The sequence below is a fragment of the Achroia grisella genome, unplaced genomic scaffold (genome assembly GCF_030625045.1).
Source record: "Achroia grisella isolate CSIRO2021 unplaced genomic scaffold, CSIRO_AGI_Agris_v1 utg1360, whole genome shotgun sequence".
NCBI lineage: Eukaryota > Metazoa > Arthropoda > Insecta > Lepidoptera > Pyralidae > Achroia > Achroia grisella.
Genome location: NW_026712626.1, coordinates 3,955,053 through 3,973,965, shown reverse-complemented (window position 1 = coordinate 3,973,965; position 18,913 = coordinate 3,955,053). Strand labels below are relative to the sequence as shown.

General features: G+C 35.4%; 1 protein-coding gene and 1 pseudogene across 10 annotated transcripts in view; one reads left to right on the top strand and one right to left on the bottom strand.

Moving 5' to 3' along the window:
• LOC131855384 (protein daughterless-like) overlaps positions 1–18,913 on the top strand; it is a 166,940-nt gene that overhangs the window by 71,175 nt on the left and 76,852 nt on the right. For 8 of the 10 annotated variants that reach the window (XM_059206661.1, XM_059206660.1, XM_059206665.1 and 5 more), the window contains exon 1: positions 15,597–15,783. The exons of the other annotated variants lie outside the window; for them this stretch is intronic. The gene's annotated coding sequence lies outside the window, so the exon portion shown is untranslated. Of the gene's footprint in view, positions 1–15,596; positions 15,784–18,913 lie in introns of those variants that run through there. 10 annotated transcript variants of the gene reach the window in all.
• On the bottom strand, positions 14,592–14,709 carry LOC131855401 (U6 spliceosomal RNA; annotated as a pseudogene).

Here is an 18,913-nt window from a genome sequence, read left to right as displayed (position 1 = left end):
TCAGTTATCTAGTACCCGTAACACAAGCTTTAGCTAGCTTAACTTGGGTCTAGATGGCGCTGTGTGAATTGTCCTGAGATTATTATTATTATTACGGGCGTTAGAGTACCGTGGCCGTCAAAATTGATATACATCGATCTGAGGATCTCTAAAACGGTTAAAATGTAGGGGAGCGTGTATTGAATGCCGACTGGAGTTTTTTACAAAGGGGCCCGTACACAAAGAGCTTAAAGCTGTAATTGCACGAAATTAATAAGCGGTGCGCGGGCGCACGCGACGCGTCGCCGGGAAAAGGCTCGTTTTGTACAGACGCCATTTTGCAGGCTTTTTATATATATAAGAACACAATACTGCGTATTCTTTACTTGTAATCTATACATATAAATAAAATTGGAGTGTCTGTTTGTAATGTTGAAATAACGAGTTTTTTACTACATGCATATGAATATAAATATGGTACATGCACCAGAATAACATTTCTTACAATTTTTGTCTATCTATTTGTTCCGGATAATCTCTAAAATGGCTGGACCGATTTTGACGGGACTTTTTTTGGCAAGTAGCTGTATTAATAAGAAGTAACTTAGGCTACTTTTATTTTAGAAAAATAAAGTTAAATTCTACGAGGACGAAGTCGCGGGTGCAACTATAACTATAATATGTTATATCGACTAAAAGAGCTCGATGGCTAGAATTGAAAAAATCTTAAACTTACTAATATTATAAACGTGCCTGTTTGTGAGTATTGATGTATGTTTGTTACTCTTCCACGCAAAAACTACTGAACGGATTTTGAAGAAACTTTACTATAACATTAGAATAATATATAGGCTATAAATTTCACACAGGTGAAATCGCGTGCACAGTTAGTCTGATATACAGCTGAGTAGCAACCATTTCATAACTTTTAGTCACTTGCAAAAATTATATTTATTAATTCCCTATTGACCGACCCAGCTTCGTACGGATCCATTCAAAATCTTTGAATATCTCAGCTTGTTCTATACATATAAACTTTCCTCTTGAATCACTCTATCTATTAAAAAAAACCGCTTCAAAATCCGTTGCGTAGTTTTAAAGATTTAAGCATACATAGGGACAGACAGCAATAGCGATACATGGGGTACATGTACACCCGTGCGAAGCCGGGGCGAGTAGCTAGTATCTTATAAAGCTTGGCATCTGAAATAGAGACTGAGTTACCTACGTAAACGAGATTGTATATAGGTAGATTTTGTGTGAAGTGGAGAATATAAGATTTTAAGCAAAACCCATTGGGTCATCGACATAACAAACAAACAAACAAACAAGGATTCCAACACACTATCTACCCTTCGCCACCCCACCTGTACAAATCAGAGGTCCAACTACATACAGGATACAGGTTCGGTATCGACGCACGCGCCGACCCGACAGATGTTCATCTTCGGCTCCCCTCGGCTGACTTCGGAAGCGTTCGGCTCGGCTCACGACGCCACAAAGAAACATCGTCACAAGCATGTTTAATGTTAGGTTTTTAAGTATATCTGTATAACCAAACTCCGGTTAGATAGATAGATATAAAATTCTCGTGTCACAATGTTACCGTACTCCTCCGAAATGGCTAGACCGATTTTTATGAAATTTCTCTCCATATTCAGTAGGTCTGAAAATCGGCTACTATCTATTTTTCATACCCTAAAGGACAAGGGTTGTCTATCACCAACCCCTATGTTTTAATAGAGATTTTAATTTATATGGCAAAACAACGTTTGCTGGGGCAGTTAGTAGAGAAATATAGTTTTTATTTGCTTTATAAAACACACATATACGGAAAAGTAATATAAAGAAAAAGTAAGTAAATATATACGGTCTCGATGGTCTAGCGGTTTGACACACCGCCTAATATCTGATAGTCGCAGGTTCGATTCCTCGTACGGCACAAACATTTGTATTCATTAGTATTATTGTTTGTATCGGTTTGTGTGTTTACTGTATATATAATACTAGCTTTTGCCCGCGGCTTCGCTCGCGGTAATTTATCCCCTTAGGGGTGGAATTTATCAAAATCCTTTCTTAGGGGATGCTTACGTCATAGTAGCTTTATGCATGCAAAGTCTCAGCCCGATCGGTTTAAAATTGACAAAGTTTCATATAAACTTTCATCCCCTATTTTATCCTCTTGGGGGTAGAATTAATCAAAATTCTTAGCGGATACCTACGGCATAACATCTACCTACATGCCAAATTTCAGCCCGATCCGTCCAGTGGTTTGGGCTGTGCGTTGATAGATCACTATGTCAGTCACCTTTGAGTTATATATATTTAGATGTATGTATTTACTAAACCACCTCGATACCACCAGAGGTCGTCAAATATTATTTATGCTTATAAACTGTAAAGTAAATATATAAATAGTAAAGATTATATCTAATCATATATGACATGCAATGTATGGTCCAGAAGTTTGATATAATCATGTTTATTATTGAGTACAAGATATAAGTTCTGATTTGACCATAACAGTCCGACCTACCTACTGACTTTAAAAGTAACCACCATAGTGTGTGCAGAGACCAGTTCGGTTTAGATGCTCGAAGTGAAAAATATATATAAGTGAAAGAAGAAATCAATAGTCTCTCGCTGCTGCTACCGCCCCGTAACAATATATAATTTTAATATGAAATATGTTATGGTTAGTGTGAAATACGAGAGATGTAAATGTTGGAATAAAATGTAGGTACGTAATGGTAGCAATGAGCAGCTGAGCAAATATTGTTCTGTGGTGCCGCCGTGACGTGTCCCGGCCGGCCGCGGCGCCACCGAGCCTTCCGCGGACAGTGCGGGCTCTGTTCTCGGCTGTGTCACGAAAATCTCAAACGAATATGACCCATATACAGTTGACAACCTGTACAGTTGTGCCGACTTTAAGTAGCGGAAAAGGTGTGAGTGATAACAGTCTGGCGCCGTCGATATTTTATTGTATTGATTTAATAATAAAAACTGCAACAGAATAGTAGAGAGGGTGTCACATTTACCTGGGATTTGTCACATTTACCTGAGTATTGTCGCAGTCACCTGAGGGTTGTCATAGTTACCCGGGGTTTGTCACATTTATCCAGGGGTTGTCACAGTTATCCGGGAGTTATCACAGTTACCCGGGGGTTGTCACAGTTATCCGGGAGTTATCAGTTACCAGGGGGTTGTCACAGTTACCCGGGGTTTGTCACAGTTACCAGGGGGGTGTCACAGTTATCCGGGAGTTATCACAGTTACCAGGGGGTTGTCACAGTTACCCGGGGTTTGTCACAGTTACCCAGGGGTTGTCACAGTTATCCGGGAGTTATCACAGTTACCAGGGGGTTGTCACAGTTACCCGGGGTTTGTCACAGTTACCCAGGGGTTGTCACAGTTATCCGGGAGTTATCACAGTTACCAGGGGGTTGTCACAGTTACCCGGGGTTTGTCACATTTATCCAGAGGTTGTCACAGTTATCGTTTATGTTTTTGCGTGAAAGAGTAATCCATACATATTCACAAACTTTGGCGTTTATAATATTAATAAGATGTTTGAATAAAGATTATTTCTAGTTCTTAGGGGATGCCTACATCATAGTAGCTTTATGCATGCAAAGTCTCAGGCCGATCGGTTTAAAATTTCATCATCAACACAGTTTCATACAAACTTTCATCCCCTATCCTATACCCTATCCCCTTGGGGGTAGAATTAATCAAAATCCTTTCTTAACGGATGTCTACGTCATAACATCTACCTGCATGCCAAATTTCAGCCCGATCCGTCCAGTGGTTTGTGCTGTGCGTTGATAGATCACTACTACCTTTGAGTTATATATATATATATATATATATATATATATATATATATATATATATATATATATATATATATATATGTGTATAGGTGGAATCAAGCATACGGCTTATCTTATAGCTTATGAATACCTGAAACACCAGGGGTGTCACGTGCACGTGCACGACCCTTAAGAAACCTTAATATACCCTTCTTGAAAAACCCCATGCTGTAGTCTCGTGAGAAAACCTCAGCAGGTAGTTCATTCCACAATGTAAGTGTACGCGGGAGGAAGCTCCTTTGAAACCGCACTGTCCGAGACCACTTAGGTTCTAGTGTGTGGGGATGATTTCCGTGTCGATGGCGAGTGGGAGCGTGAGATGTTTATTAGTATCTATATCAGATACACCGTCAGTTTATTTCCCATTGGCAGTAACACAATAGGAATAAATTCAAATTAAATAATCATTTATTCATGTAGGACATTTTAGCCGCTTATGTACCTCAAATTTGTTATATTATAATTTTATTTTTTTCCCTATCGTCCAGTTCGGTATATAGATCCAATTGAGAAGAACTGACAAGAAACTCAATTGAATTACTTTTTTTTTTAATCCAGTATATTTACAATGCATAGGTGACTATGTCTAACATTAAATGAAAATCCCGTGCATGCACGCTCGTCATTCAAGTAATCGTTTAGTGAATAATAGGCTTTGCTCAGTAAATATGATTTAACAGGTGTTTTGAATAGGAATCAAACCCACGTGATTGCCACAACCACTGCACCGGTGTGACAGTGGTAATAGCAACTTGCAAGATTGATCAAGTACGAGTGTCGGTTCACAAAAGAGCCGGCCGGTAATTGACGAGTGAATATTTGATTGTGTTCCTAGTGGCTTGGAGGAGGCGTGACGTGGTGCCTCGTGGGTTCAGCACGTCGGGTTCATGTATTTGATGGTGTGGTGTCCCCATTCGTGTTGTGCTTCCCATAAATATCTATACATATAAATAAAATTGGAGTGTCTGTTTGTAATATTGAAATAACCGTTTTTTACTACATGCATATGAATTTTTATTCATAAATTTATACGGTATTATATTTTGGTGTATGTACCGTACAACATTTTATACGGTACATACAACAAAATAACATTTTTTTTTCAGTTTTTGTCTGTCTGTCTGTGTGTTTGTTTCGGATAATCTCTGAAATTGCTGGATTTTGACGGGAATTTTTGGCCAGGTAGCTTATGTAATAAGGAGTAACTTAGGTTACTCCTTATTATTTTTAGTACGTCAGTCCCATCGTATCTTAATCTCTTTCTTAAATACATATATAATATACATAGAAAACACCCAGACCGATATAAACAATCATATTCTAGAATACAAAATGTTAGTTATGTCCGAAGAATCGAACCGGCGACCATCGGTACTAAAGCGATGTGCCTAACCGTTAGACCACCGCGGCCGTCAGAACAAAGATAATTTCCATTCTGTTGTAGTGAAGGAACAGCGTCTATAGATCTCGTCTGTTGGAAGGTCGTGGTACATTAAATTACGCGGTAATTCTTGGTCGCAATAAATCGTGGCCCTGCAGACGACGGCCGCGGGGCTCCATTGTCCGGATGACGTACGTGCGAGACGCTCCCGGCTGCAGGCTGAGGGGCTGAGGGGTTTGAAAGGTGCCCTAGGTGTGCTGCCTTGAGTTATGATTCACACTAGAGCATAGAGCAAATGACGCGCGTATTACAATTGCGGTGACGCCGCCGCACCTCACTCGGGCATTTGGATAATGATTGGTCGAAGTGAAGTATTTGTTGAAAAAAATTAAATGATTAATGCTATAGTAAATGATGCGTGTATTCGAATTGCGGTGGCACCGCAGTTTTTCACTCGGGTACTTGAATGACTGAAGTAAAGATCGTGATAAAAAAATAAATCTTATTAATATTATAAACTACTGAACGGATTTCGATGAAACTTTACAGTAATATAGCTTATACCTACATCAGAATAACATATAGGCTGTGATTTAAAAAGATATTATGCAAATTGGGCGAAATATAATGATAAATGTTGCAGACGAAGTTGCGCGGGTCTATTAGTGTTAATGTAGGTCAGAAATAAATGTGTTATGTTCAAGAAGATTAGTTATGTGTATAGTGTTTGAGCCAATACGTTTATTACATAAACCAAAACCTTTCAATATTCGTGGAGCTAGATGTATATAAAGTTTAAAAAAAAAGTAATTCAATTGAGTTTCTTGCCAGTTCTTCTCAATTGGATCTATATACCGAACTGGACGGTAGGGAAAAAATTAAAATTATAATGTAAAAAATTTGACGTTCATAAGCGGCTAAAATGTCCTACATGAATAAATGATTTTTGAATTTGAATTTGAAGTCCCCTTAACTGGTTCAGTTCTCAGGCTACTACAATCACACAATTACTTGCGATAATAATAATTTGAATACCTATATGTTAGAATTCACATCATTATTATAGAAAAAATTCGATATTTTAAAAATATATTAAAAGAAGGTAGTTTGTTTTTAGTACTAATGAAGTACCCAATGTAAGGATTATTACGAATATTGTAAATAGCGCCATCTAGTATTTATAGACCAGCCGTAGCCGGCTTCAAAGCCTCAGTCGTCCGTCATAATTAGTGCTTCTTAGATATATATGTTTGTAGCTTAAAAATCATATTGTAATAAATTATTTAAATAATCCGCCGGTTTGAGAACATCTTACTTTTTGTAGTTTATATTGATTGAATTACATGCAACAATAACCTTCGTATTTTCTACACGTCCGATTCCGTCACGATTCAAATTACTAGGCGTTATCTACCATGCTTAGTACATAATACGTCAATGGTGCTATTGATAAATTAGTTGCTCAGTTGCTCACGTTGAGTGGATATCTTTACCTATCTGCAATAAAGAGGGTAATGTATTTGATTTAACTTAGAGCTCGTTTGCTCGTGGAAATATTAACTTTTTAAATACTTTTCGGTACTCGTTGTCTATCAACTATCTATATATATATATTTGTAATTATAATTGTAATGACTGTTTGTACCAAAATGTATTAAAAAAAAAAAAACATTGATGCAACTTGTAACTTAACAGTTTTATATTTATATTCGTGGTAATATGGACTTTAATGAAATTGTAACTTAAACAGCTTCATACCAGACAATTGAATGTGTATTTATGTAGGTAGGTAAGTAAGGTGCTTATCTTATCTGGTCATTGGGCTCCCTAAAATATTGTCGAGCGCAGTGATGGCTGGCTCATTCGTCATGCTCGTGAACGAGTGCTGCTTGTAGGGACTGGTCTGCTCTTATCACTACGATTTAATCTTATTGTGTATTTATATTTGACCCTAATAAATTAGTGCTGGTTGGTAGTTTGTATTCACACGTTTCTAATTGTATATTGTGAACTTATAAGGATTATTTAAAAGAGTAATACACAAGTTTCTTGCTCATTCTTCTTGTGATGAGCTTTCCGAATGAGCGGTAGATAAAAGAAATTGTTATGACTATTCAAAAGTGCTTAAATTAAGTTTATTTGAATAAATCATTTTCTTTTCTATTCTATTCTATTCTTAATATAAATACATATGAGCTATTTCTTGCCAACAAACTGTTCTGAAGTATATACAGTCATTTAATAAGTAATAAATGAACATATCTATAATAAGTGGTCTCGAACAGTGCGGTTTCAGAGAAGCTTCCTCCCGCGTACACTTAGGTTGTGGAATGAACTACCTGCCGAGGTTTTCTCACGAGACTACAGCATGGCGTTTCAAAAAGTGTATATTAAGGTTTCTTAAGGGTCGGCAACTCGCACGTGACACCCCTGGTGTTTCAGGCGTCCATAGGCTACAGTAATCATTTACCATCAGATGGGCCGTATGCCTGTTTGCCACCATAGTAGCATAAAAAAAATATATTGGCTAATGTAGGTGAGACAATAGTACGCAGGCGACGTTTAGGAAGTCCAAATTAGGTTTTCTATTTAGATTTTTATAAAAAACTAGCTGAGTTGGCGACTTCGTTCGCGTGGAAACCGTGACCGAATAAGAAAAATCAAACTCAAGAGTGTCAAAGAAAAAGTTTCATCGTTCTAGCTTCAAAAATAACAAATTGACACACAAACTTTTATCCCCTTAAGGCCAAAATGGAAACTTTGAATGTCATATTTATTTATATTTAATGAACAGCCTAAAAGATAAGTTCCAGACTTTTAGCTTTAAAAATGACGATACTTCGATACAACTTTATATTTAATCAACAGCTTAAATGAGCTTAAAACTTCTAGCTTCTTTTATCTACCTTTTCAACCCCGTATAACATTGTTTTTTTTTTCGAATTAAGTAATCCCTGGGTCTGGACTATCTGTGCACCAAATTTAATTTAAATCGTATCAGTTCATGGTATTGTTTTGTTTTGGTTTTGGTATTGCCGTGAAAGTGAGACAGACAGACAGTTACTTTCGCATATAATATTAGTAAGGAAGTAAGGATTAATAAAGAATTTCTCTATCTATCTGGAAGTAAGTGCGGTGTACGAAACCGACCAGCGCTTATGGGCTAAAACTTACCCCATAAGCGCTCGGCGATAATCGGGTAACTTTCCCGAGGGTCCTGTGCAGGCCGTGCATGTTTCATGACACAAACCCACAGTGTCGTCATCCGGTAATGTAGTCACGTGTAAAACACCATAGGAATGAATGAATGAATGAATGAATGAATGAATGAATGAATGAATGAAACTCTTTATTGTTCCTCTCACAGAAAATACAATTACATATACAATTATGTACAAAATACAACAAAGGAATTTATATTATATTATATATCAGGACAATTCACACAGCGACATCTAAAGATTTAAGCATACATAGGGACGGATACTGTATATCCGTCCCTATGTATGCTTAAATCTTTACACAGCGACTTTATTTTATTGTAATAATAGTAATAATCTCAGGACAATTCACACAGCGCCATCTAGACCCAAGTTAAGATAGCTAAAGCTTGTGTTATGGGTACTGGATAACTGATACAAATACATAGATTTTATTTCGTAAATACATAACATACATATAAAACACATACCGATACAAATAATCATACTCATGAATAGTAATAGTGTTGAACGAAGTTTGTGATATGTTTAGCTGTGTATAATCAAACGAGATTTAGGTTTGTTATCGACATTTCCATCACTGGAGGGTTAGTCAGAAAAAATAATGTGACAGAAAATTTCGAAGGGTTCAAATACTAATTTGACAGAGAATTTTTTTGTTGCCATCCTGATTTGAACCAACGACCTTTACGGTCTATGGTGGGGTACTAAATCATTAAAGTAGCTTTAATTTGTTTTATTATCGGTATTTAGATCAGCAGAGCAGCCAGGCAGAAATTTTAATAGTGGCAAAAAGTTTTGTTGTCGTCCTGATTCGAACTAACGACCTTTGCGGTCCATAGCGGGGTGGTAAATCACTAAGCCAGAACAGTTTCAACACTTTACAATGCGTTTTAGAAAAAATATCGGGAGCAATAAATAAAAACAAACTTTTTACAAAGTCCGTAGTAATCGTAAGCTCTCGTGCGTCTCCCTCTATACACTCGTCTCGCTCGCACGCCGCGTCCCACTCGCACACCGCCGAGGGGGAGCGGGCTGGCAACGTGGCTTTAGTAAGCCAGTGTCTACTTGAAGTGTTTTGTTTCGTACTCTGTCTGACCCACTTCGTGCTGGGGTAGTGGATTCAGTTCCCGATACTTGACAACCAAACTTTATAATATAACCAAATTATAAATGTTTAATCTTACGTAGAGTTAGATGGAAATACCGGTTGACTTTGTGCAAAGTCGTCCACGTGGCTACCTCGGACACGCATTACTTCAGCTGCCTAAGAGCTTGTTTTGTAAGTTAGGTTAGGTTGAGATACGGTAGTCAAATAACAGAATAAGGAGCACCCGTCCTGTTTTATGATGACGTGATATCTATAAGCGACGGTGCTTACTTTCTATCAGGACAGGTTTTTGGCAAACAAGCATACAGCCCATCTGATGGTGAATGGTTACCGTAATCCAAAAATCCTGAAACACTAGAGGTGTCATGTGCGTGTAGTCGACCCTTAAGAAACCTTAATATAACCTTTTTGAAAAACGCTAATCCTGTAGTGTAAGTCAGCATATCCCAGTTCAAAAATAGCTCATAGCTTAGTGCGGAGAGTTGCTCAATGAAGAGAACGGTAATTTTCAACTTGGAAGGTTCTAGCTCAAACATAGCGTTGTAGCATATTCCAGTTCCAAAATAGTTCGTAGGTTAGTGCGGAGTTGCTCAATGAAGAGAACGGTAATTTTCAACTTGGAAGGTTCTAGCTCAAACATAGCGTTGTAGCATATTCCAGTTCCAAAATAGTTCGTAGGTTAGTGCGGAGTTGCTCAATGAAGAGAACGGAAATTTTCAACTTGGAAGGTTCTAGCTCAAACATAGCGTAGTAGCTTTGTCCAGTTCCAAAATAGTTCGTAGCTTAGTGCGGAGTTGCTCAAGGAACAAATCGCAAATTTTCAACATGGCAGGTTCTAGCTTAAAGAAGATTAAAGCGCTGTCCTAGTAGTGAGAGACCTTCGGTATACAGAGACCACTCCTAAGCAACAATAAGTACAAGTTGTACTACCCGACTCCATTAGAAAGGCTTCGCCAAGGCCAAGCAACGCTAAGGGACTTTCCATCAGAATTGATATTGGTATTTAGTTTATATTCCCCTTTAACGTTTATTAAAAATTTCTTTTGTTACACTGAAGTTTCAAAAACAGCATTGTAGTTAATAGGATGCTAGTCTCAGTTTTAGGTCTAAAAGTTCGTGAAATCAAATCAGATTGATGTGATCAAAATTTGAGTGTTTTGGTCAAACTCATCGATGATGGACAAGACCTATAACCGTCGTAAAGTCTTTCTTAAACTTGTAATAAATGAATAAAAATAAAATAACATTTATTCGCTAAACTTACAGGCTCATTTGATAAGAATACGAGTTGAGTTTCTTGTCGGTTCCTCTTAGCTCGAAAGCTCTTCGAACTGACTGACGGTGACATATCAGAAAAGTCTGTACACAAGAATAAAATCAAAATATCTTGATTTGATATTATATTAAATAAAGGCGACATACAAAAACTGAAGACTTAATATACAACGAGAAATGATGATACGTAAGAAAAAAAAATACAAAACCATAAAATAATATAAGAACAAAATGCAATAAAGTACAATAGAAGAATAATAAATAGATAAAACAAAGGTGAATATATACACAACTCTTATAATAATTATATAACTATTTTATAAAAAAATGTAACGAATCAAGTAATTCGGAAGACAGCATGTTCTTCTGTCACGCCAGATTCCAGTTGAGCAAGTATTAGGTTCATCGTACAATTGGCAATACTTTCCATCATTATAGTGATGAAGGCATATTAGGTAAGTACCCGGTATCTAAAACAAGTAATTATTTCTTTGATTTCGAATGTTCTAGCAACATTTCTCTTGGAACGAAGAAAAAACAAATACTTAGGTACCTTCTCGCACTAACTTTTTTCTGATAATACGCAAAAACGTTTGGAATTGTCAATAACGTCTCTGTGAAAAGGTACTAAAGCGATTGTCCTTATTGCCTCAGGTTGTTACATGAACGTGTCAGTTGCCAATAGATTGGCTTATATTGATTTGTACAATGTCCGAGACGTTCAGACACAGATACACAATTTGCTGACACTCTAAGGTGACATCTAATATTGTTGCGCAATTTGCTATTTTGCGAGCCCGCGAATTTAATAAAATCTATCGTCCGTATAGGAAATATGTAAACAAAGGATTCTTTTCGAATGACTTTAAAAAGAAAGTTTATTGCAAACACAAATATAAGATATACACAGGTAATATCAAACATTTATTGTTTGTTAAAGAAATATTTAAGAAATTGATTCTTTGTTAGGGTACTCTTATTCTTATCCTAGTTTCATATTTTCTGTAATTTTATAATGTATTATTGCCTTTATAAGTAGTGATGTCGCATTTAACACAGTTAATCTGATGTTACTTATGGGACACAGTCACCTAGATACATCAAAATAATAATTGCATTTAATAATGCCTAGTAAGACAAATTCAATATTGTCTACTAAGCACTGCTGTGTCTAAACTGTTATTGTTTTTTAGTATATAAGATCAATATTTCTATGTACATATTGTCAGTTTATTATCATCTGTAATATACATCGTCTCGACCAATAACATAGTATCATTCACCTGCAACATTACTTGTGAAAGCTTGCCAATGGCTTAGCATATTTTTAAAATGACTCAATATGTGTATATGAAGGGGAGACCTGGTGTCTAAGATACAGGCTATAGCTTAGTTTGGGCTCCTGATTTCCCACAAATTATATTTGTTAGCATTATATAATAAAATTGGAATTATGTAATTCCTGGAGATAAAATAAAATTTATTGATAGTTATAGCCTTGGTTTTCCTTTAATAAATACATAAAATAATTTTGGACATATTAGGTCTATAAAGTTTTCTGTAAATGTCCAAGGCTGAATGTCTGTTTATTTTAGGTACTTACTGTAACTATTTGTGTGAGCACCTCAGTGTCGCCTATTTCAGCTGCCAAGCAGCATGTTTTGTAAGATTAGTTTTGGTTGAAGGTTGACATATGGCAGTGAAATTACAAGCTATGACATCTTAGTCCTCCAAAATTATGTGATTCGTTAACTTAGAATGGCAAACTGCAATAATGTAAAAACAGACTCCAAGCAGACATCTAATACTTGCAAAATTTCAGGGTCAAGAAAATTTCTACCAAACTATTCTATAGTTTGGTAGGAATTTTCTTTCCTAGAATCGAATCCTTTCTTTAATATAGATTAATTAACAAGTAATTTAACAAGGATCAAATTCCATAGATTTTAAATTCTTCAGTTTAAAATCTAAACTGAAGAATTTAAAATCTATGGAATGATGTTGTTCTTTTCGGGTTTCATTCAATAATTTAACAAGGACCCAATCATTTGGTAACCAATGGTTTAAAATCTAAACTGAACCATAGAATTGTCTTCAGATGAGGCAAAAGAGGAGCTTTGTATTCAACTAGTGATGAAAGACATCACGGTCATTGAACTGCAACCCCTCAAAGAGTAATTGTAACTTTAAGATTTGTACAAGTTTATGTGTTTAAAACAGTGGTTTATGAATGGGACAATAGAATAGTGTCCGATAACGTACAAAAAACACGTTTAGTTTTAGTTACAAGTAATAACAGAATGTTTATTGATAACGTGGGCGAGTCAAGTGGCGCAGCAAGTTTGGTAATCACGACTCGAGTGAAATTGTTAACAAAGATTTTATAAGGCCACTTTATAATTGGTTAACACGATACTGATATAAATATTTGTGTATACTTGGCTCAAGCTGTTTGTCATTTGTAATTATTAGAAGTACTTTACACGAGTGTCTCAAATCAAATTGATAACTACTTAAGTTGAGGCAAATTTGACGTAAGTTCTTCCAAAATCGTAACAAAATCGAAGATTCGTTCATCATCATAACAATGATATCCAGAATCTTTTGAAGAACCCAGAAACTTGCGAACCTTGTAACTTGTGAAGATAATTGAAAAAAAATATAATATGAAAACACTACTGAAGATAATGACTGTATAGGCTGAGTCCTTTTGCCTTTTCCTGAAACGGGAAAAACCGAACAAAAAAAAAAGATTAGTATTATAGTTTAAACAATCATGTTATCTTGTGTCAACGATCTCAAAATTTTATTTATACGGTTTTTTTTTGTTTATATACCCCGCTAGCTAGTTAGTCTTAATTTACTTTCGTTATTCCCAATTTTTCCGTAAAAACAACACCTTTTTATGAAAATAAACATTTCTCTTAAAACTAGAGAACAACTAACACATCTGAAACACCAGAGTAAATATTTACATTTTCAAACGCCATTAATATCAATTTTACGAGTTGCCTACTAAGTCTAAGAGCACTTTTGCTCGCTCCAAACTTTGCGCCACATTATTTATTATCCGGCTAGAAAACGCGCAGTTCTTTAATTCATTAATCATTAACATTAGAGTTATGTTTTAATTGCTATGGCTGAACCGCCTAAGCGTTCTTAGGCTGAAGATATTAAAAAAAAAAACTTTTAAAAACTTTAACCTCATTAATGTAGCGTTGAACGCTGTACAAGTTGGAGAATTGGCAACGTCGCCTGGCAGTCGGTGTTGCAACACGCAAGTGAGCTTTCTTTACTGCGTTTTAGGGTAAATATGACACGACAGAATATTCCCGTTCTGCTGTTGATGACAATAATCGAGAAAGAGAAGAGTCGCGACATGATAGAAGAACAGTCAGTCGTAATGAAAAATCAGATAATTCCAAGGAGTCCGCAATTTGGTATGAACATATTCATACCGAATGGTGCGTATGATTTTTTTTTCAATATTCGTCCATCTCCTTTTTAGTGGTGGAACAGGCAAAGATCCTTAGACCGTACAGCCTATTTTACTTTTAAACTTAAAAAAAAAAAATAATAATAATGGTATACATATATAAATATAAACTTCTGTAACCAATATCGCATGCCGTGGCAACCAGTAATTAAGTCAACACTATATACCTTTTTTTTTTTTTTTTATCGTGTGGAAAAATCTTCAAAAGACCGTCACCCCGCCGGAGGGATGGCGAGGTGGTGTGTGGGACAAAAAAAAAAATGTGGAACGCTTCACGATTTTGCGTGTCATCCTTGCGCAGGGGCCATGGGGCCATGGGGCCAATCTTCTCTGTATCGTTCCAATTTTAGTATATGTACTGCCGTAGCAAGTACAACACTATATACCTGAACTCTTCGCAAGTTATAATAATTGTAACCTCATAGTGTATGTCTTGTTGGTCGCTCAAATAAATAAATAAATAAATAAATAAACTTCTTCATATTTGTATAAGCGATGAGGCCAAAGGCTGATGCGTATGATATTAATTGTTCGAAGAAGAATGAAGCATTTTGTGACTTTATGGTGATTCTGTGATTCAATATTTTTTTATTAAAGTATTACAGATGATTCCAATTGTATCGACTAGATATAGACTATGGTATTGTTAATCAATTTATTTTTCTTATATCTGTAATGTTATCTATTATTAAAGCTGAAATTGATTGATTTGAAAATATTTACATCGACATCCAATATATTAAGAATTTTTAGTGTGAATGTGTATTAATTATTGTTTTATCTCTAATCTTTACGGGATTATCTTTAGAAAGTTGCTAGTGAGTTGTAGAATACTGTTGGAATAACGAGTTTTATTTTGTTATGTTTAATTTTATTTATTAATAATTTTTTTGCGTTGCGTTATTACAATCTATTTCGTATTTAAATGACTCATGACTCATAAAACATGCTAAATTTTAGTGTATATGCAACTTACAATAATGAAGAACAAACGGGAAATGTAACTTTAGTATACCAAATAAAAATATGTTTATCTAACACCCTTTTGTTTGAATGTCATATTTAAATAAATCAATTTAAAAAAAATCATACCAAAGTAAAATCAACAACAGCTCTACTAGCAATACCGGACATCTAGAAACTGAAATTAAACTTATTCAAATAATGATTCCCGCAATGGGAGATACGATGCGTACACTGGCAACACAGAGCGGCCAGTGAGCGGCAGTTAGCCATGAGCGTTCAGTTGTTCAAGCGCCGTGGTGACGCGTGTGCCGCGTCCACTCGAACAGCGATCGTGAAAACTTTAGTGATGTAACAGTGTGTTGACGTTCAGAAATCATTGTCTGAACTGTGTTTACGTACCGTTCGATTGTTCCTTATCTCGTTCGATTCGAAATACAAAACGTGTTCGAAATACATGTGCACCAATCGGATTGTAATCTATGGTTTGTGCCTGCCAGAGTTTTATATGAAAAAGTTTGCAAGTTTCGCTTCCTCGCGCCCAATGTTGTCTTTATTAGTTTGTGTGTGGTGAGATTTGGTGGAAGCAATATTTGGGATAAATGAGATATATATGTCATTGTCAGTCGAGAAAGTCCCATTGTATGTGGCCAGTGTTATATTTACAACTAATTTGGGATGCCTCAAACGTTTGTTCGAAATCTTTCATTGTTAAACATCAGGTCTGTTGTTGAAATGATGTTTTCTTAATTTTAGTCTTTAGTTAAGACTAAAATATTAATTTTTCCTAGCGTAGATCTAGCTGTTGTTCCAATGACAGGAACCATATTAGATGTAGAACCAATATTTGGCTGCTTCAGCTTTATTTTTGAAGTTTCTTAAAATAAAACATATGACATAATTTATCATATTAATTATTATTTAAATTTACCTAAGTGTCGATAATCTATGTTATCTCTCTTTAATCAGATTATAGATAGATAGATAGTTAAAGGAAAACATAAGTATAGTACAGTTATGCAGTGCGGTACATGGAACGCTACGTAAGCAAAACTAGGAAAAATTTAGAAATAGTAAATTTTAAACAAATGATTAATACATTTTTATATTAAAGAATATTTATATAGACTCTATAAAATTATACAACATAATATTAATGTAGATACAAACAAAGCTTCCTCTTGAATCACTCTATTTATTGCTGAAAACTGCATTAAAATCTGTTGCGTAATTTAAAGGACAGAAGTAAATAGATAGCGGCAGCGACTTTATTTTGTTTTACTGTGTAAAGATGTAACTATAATTACATATATATTATAATGTATGAAATAAATGGTTACTTAATTTGTATGTATGGTGGAAACAATGGTCAAGAATTCATATTTATCAAAATAACTATGCAACTTAATGGTTTATAAAATACTAGATACTTACCCCGACCTCGCCCGGGTGTACATGTATTATACATATAAATCCTCCTCTTGAATCACTCTATCTATTAAAAAAAAAAAAAGTAGTTTTAATGATTTAAGCATACATAGGGACGGACAGACAGCGACAGCGACTTTATTTTATACTATGTAACAATGATTTAGGATTTTCTTAATAATTAATTTAGTATCCGATTGTATCTCTTACAGATTATTGAAGTACTATTTCCTAATTCATAGATATAATAGTAATAATAATAATTTTTTTTAAACCACAATCATGTACAGGTATAAATTCATTTTTATAAACAATATGTTGTGATTATGAGTATGAGCCTGTGAATTGAACTAGCACGAGGCCTGTATCTCAGTAGACCAGTACTCACTCCTCGGTTGTGCGGTTCTACTTAGATGTACACAGAAAAGATTATGGCAATATCTAGTTATCTGTAGTGTCTAACAGATTAGGTAAGTATAAATAAAATGTTTATTTTAACAAATATTTAGTATTTTTTATGTTTGATCTACTTTTCTTTGTCCCGCGATTTTTGAGCTGTGTCAAACTTTATTCAAAACTCGTGTAGATCTATTACAGATACTTGCATAGTTATATTGTCATAACTGCGTTATTTTAAGGAAAGGTGATTGTTAGTAATGTAGATTAATTATTACATTGCTAGTAATGTGCCATATCAGGTTGACGACCACGCGGTACCATAGTGATAAGTTCCTCGTGAATTTGCCACGATGGACTAACTGACGCAACCTCATGCTCATTTTATCAACCTCCACTAGTGCCCCGCCAGCGTAAACCGTTAGAGGCGGGTGCACCATTACATTATCATTCATTAAAAAAACTACCTTGATCTTAAAATCTAAAACATTCTAAACAAACTGGATTTAATATGAATGTTATGTCACTTTCTTGCCTAATTGGCAGAAAGCAGCAAGAAAGTTAATACAGTTTATTCGCAAAAATGGTAAATCCTCCATCAACACATGTGGTCATATCAACACTCGTGGTTATACAGCCCGAATCTGCTGAAAAACATGCATTCTCCTGACCCCTACAAATTATTTCTATTCCTGTGCGAAAATGCTCAACCATCCAACCAACCCATGGCCATTCCAACCTCGCGGTTATACTATCGAAACGCGGGTACACGTAAGCGAATCTGTTTTGACTCCCTCCAAATTTTTTATTCACTGTTCCATGTCCCTTGATCACTTTCTCCCATTTCTGGGACAGTGGACATCACAAAGTTTTTAAAGAATACTATTTAATCGATGTTTATATGAACATAAACACGTAACGATTCTCACGTATGTATATATGTCACGGCCAGATATACTTTATCAGGAAACATTGCATATCAACATAATGGACAATTTACCTAATCAAAGTGTGTAGTGAAACAATGATAAGAGTAAATTAAGTGTCATTGTCATACGGTCGATACTGTCTCGAGGTTCGAGGTGGATATTGGTGGATATCATTGAACTGCAGGAATAAAGATACATTCGATATAATGGAATCAAACTAAATTATAATGACCATTTAGGTAGGACTCGACTGAGACAAAAACCAACACTGGATATAGGCGAGGGATTGGTAGGATCACACCAGATACGAAAAACATTTAGGTAGGACTAGACTGAGACAAAAACCAACACTGGATATAGGCGAGGGATTGGTAGGATCACACCAGATATGAAAGACATTTAGGTAGGACTAGACTGAGACAAAAACCAACACTGGATATAGGCGAGGGATTGGTAGGATCACACCAGATTTTTTATTCGCACTGAGGCATTTAATGACCATTTATTTCAAAGGATTTGAATTTGAATCCGTCTTTGTTATCATCATTATAAAATTTCAATTTTTTATCTACAACTTATTCAGAATGCGATTTCCGTCAAGAACAAGCAAGAAGCTTATCTGTTCTTAGCTCTATTAAACAAATGTACAATCTACCATGAATTTTTGAAGAGTCAGAATATTATAGATGAAGAAATCTTGAAATGAAACCATATACTAAGTCTCTTGACTGATAATAATAGAGTAGATCTTAATTTCATGAGAAGCCATCCTGTTCAGTGGTAGAAAGATAATCATTATGATCTGGTAATGTTTGATTGTTTTCAGCATAAATCAAGTGTTAGTAATTCCAAACGGTTCCCA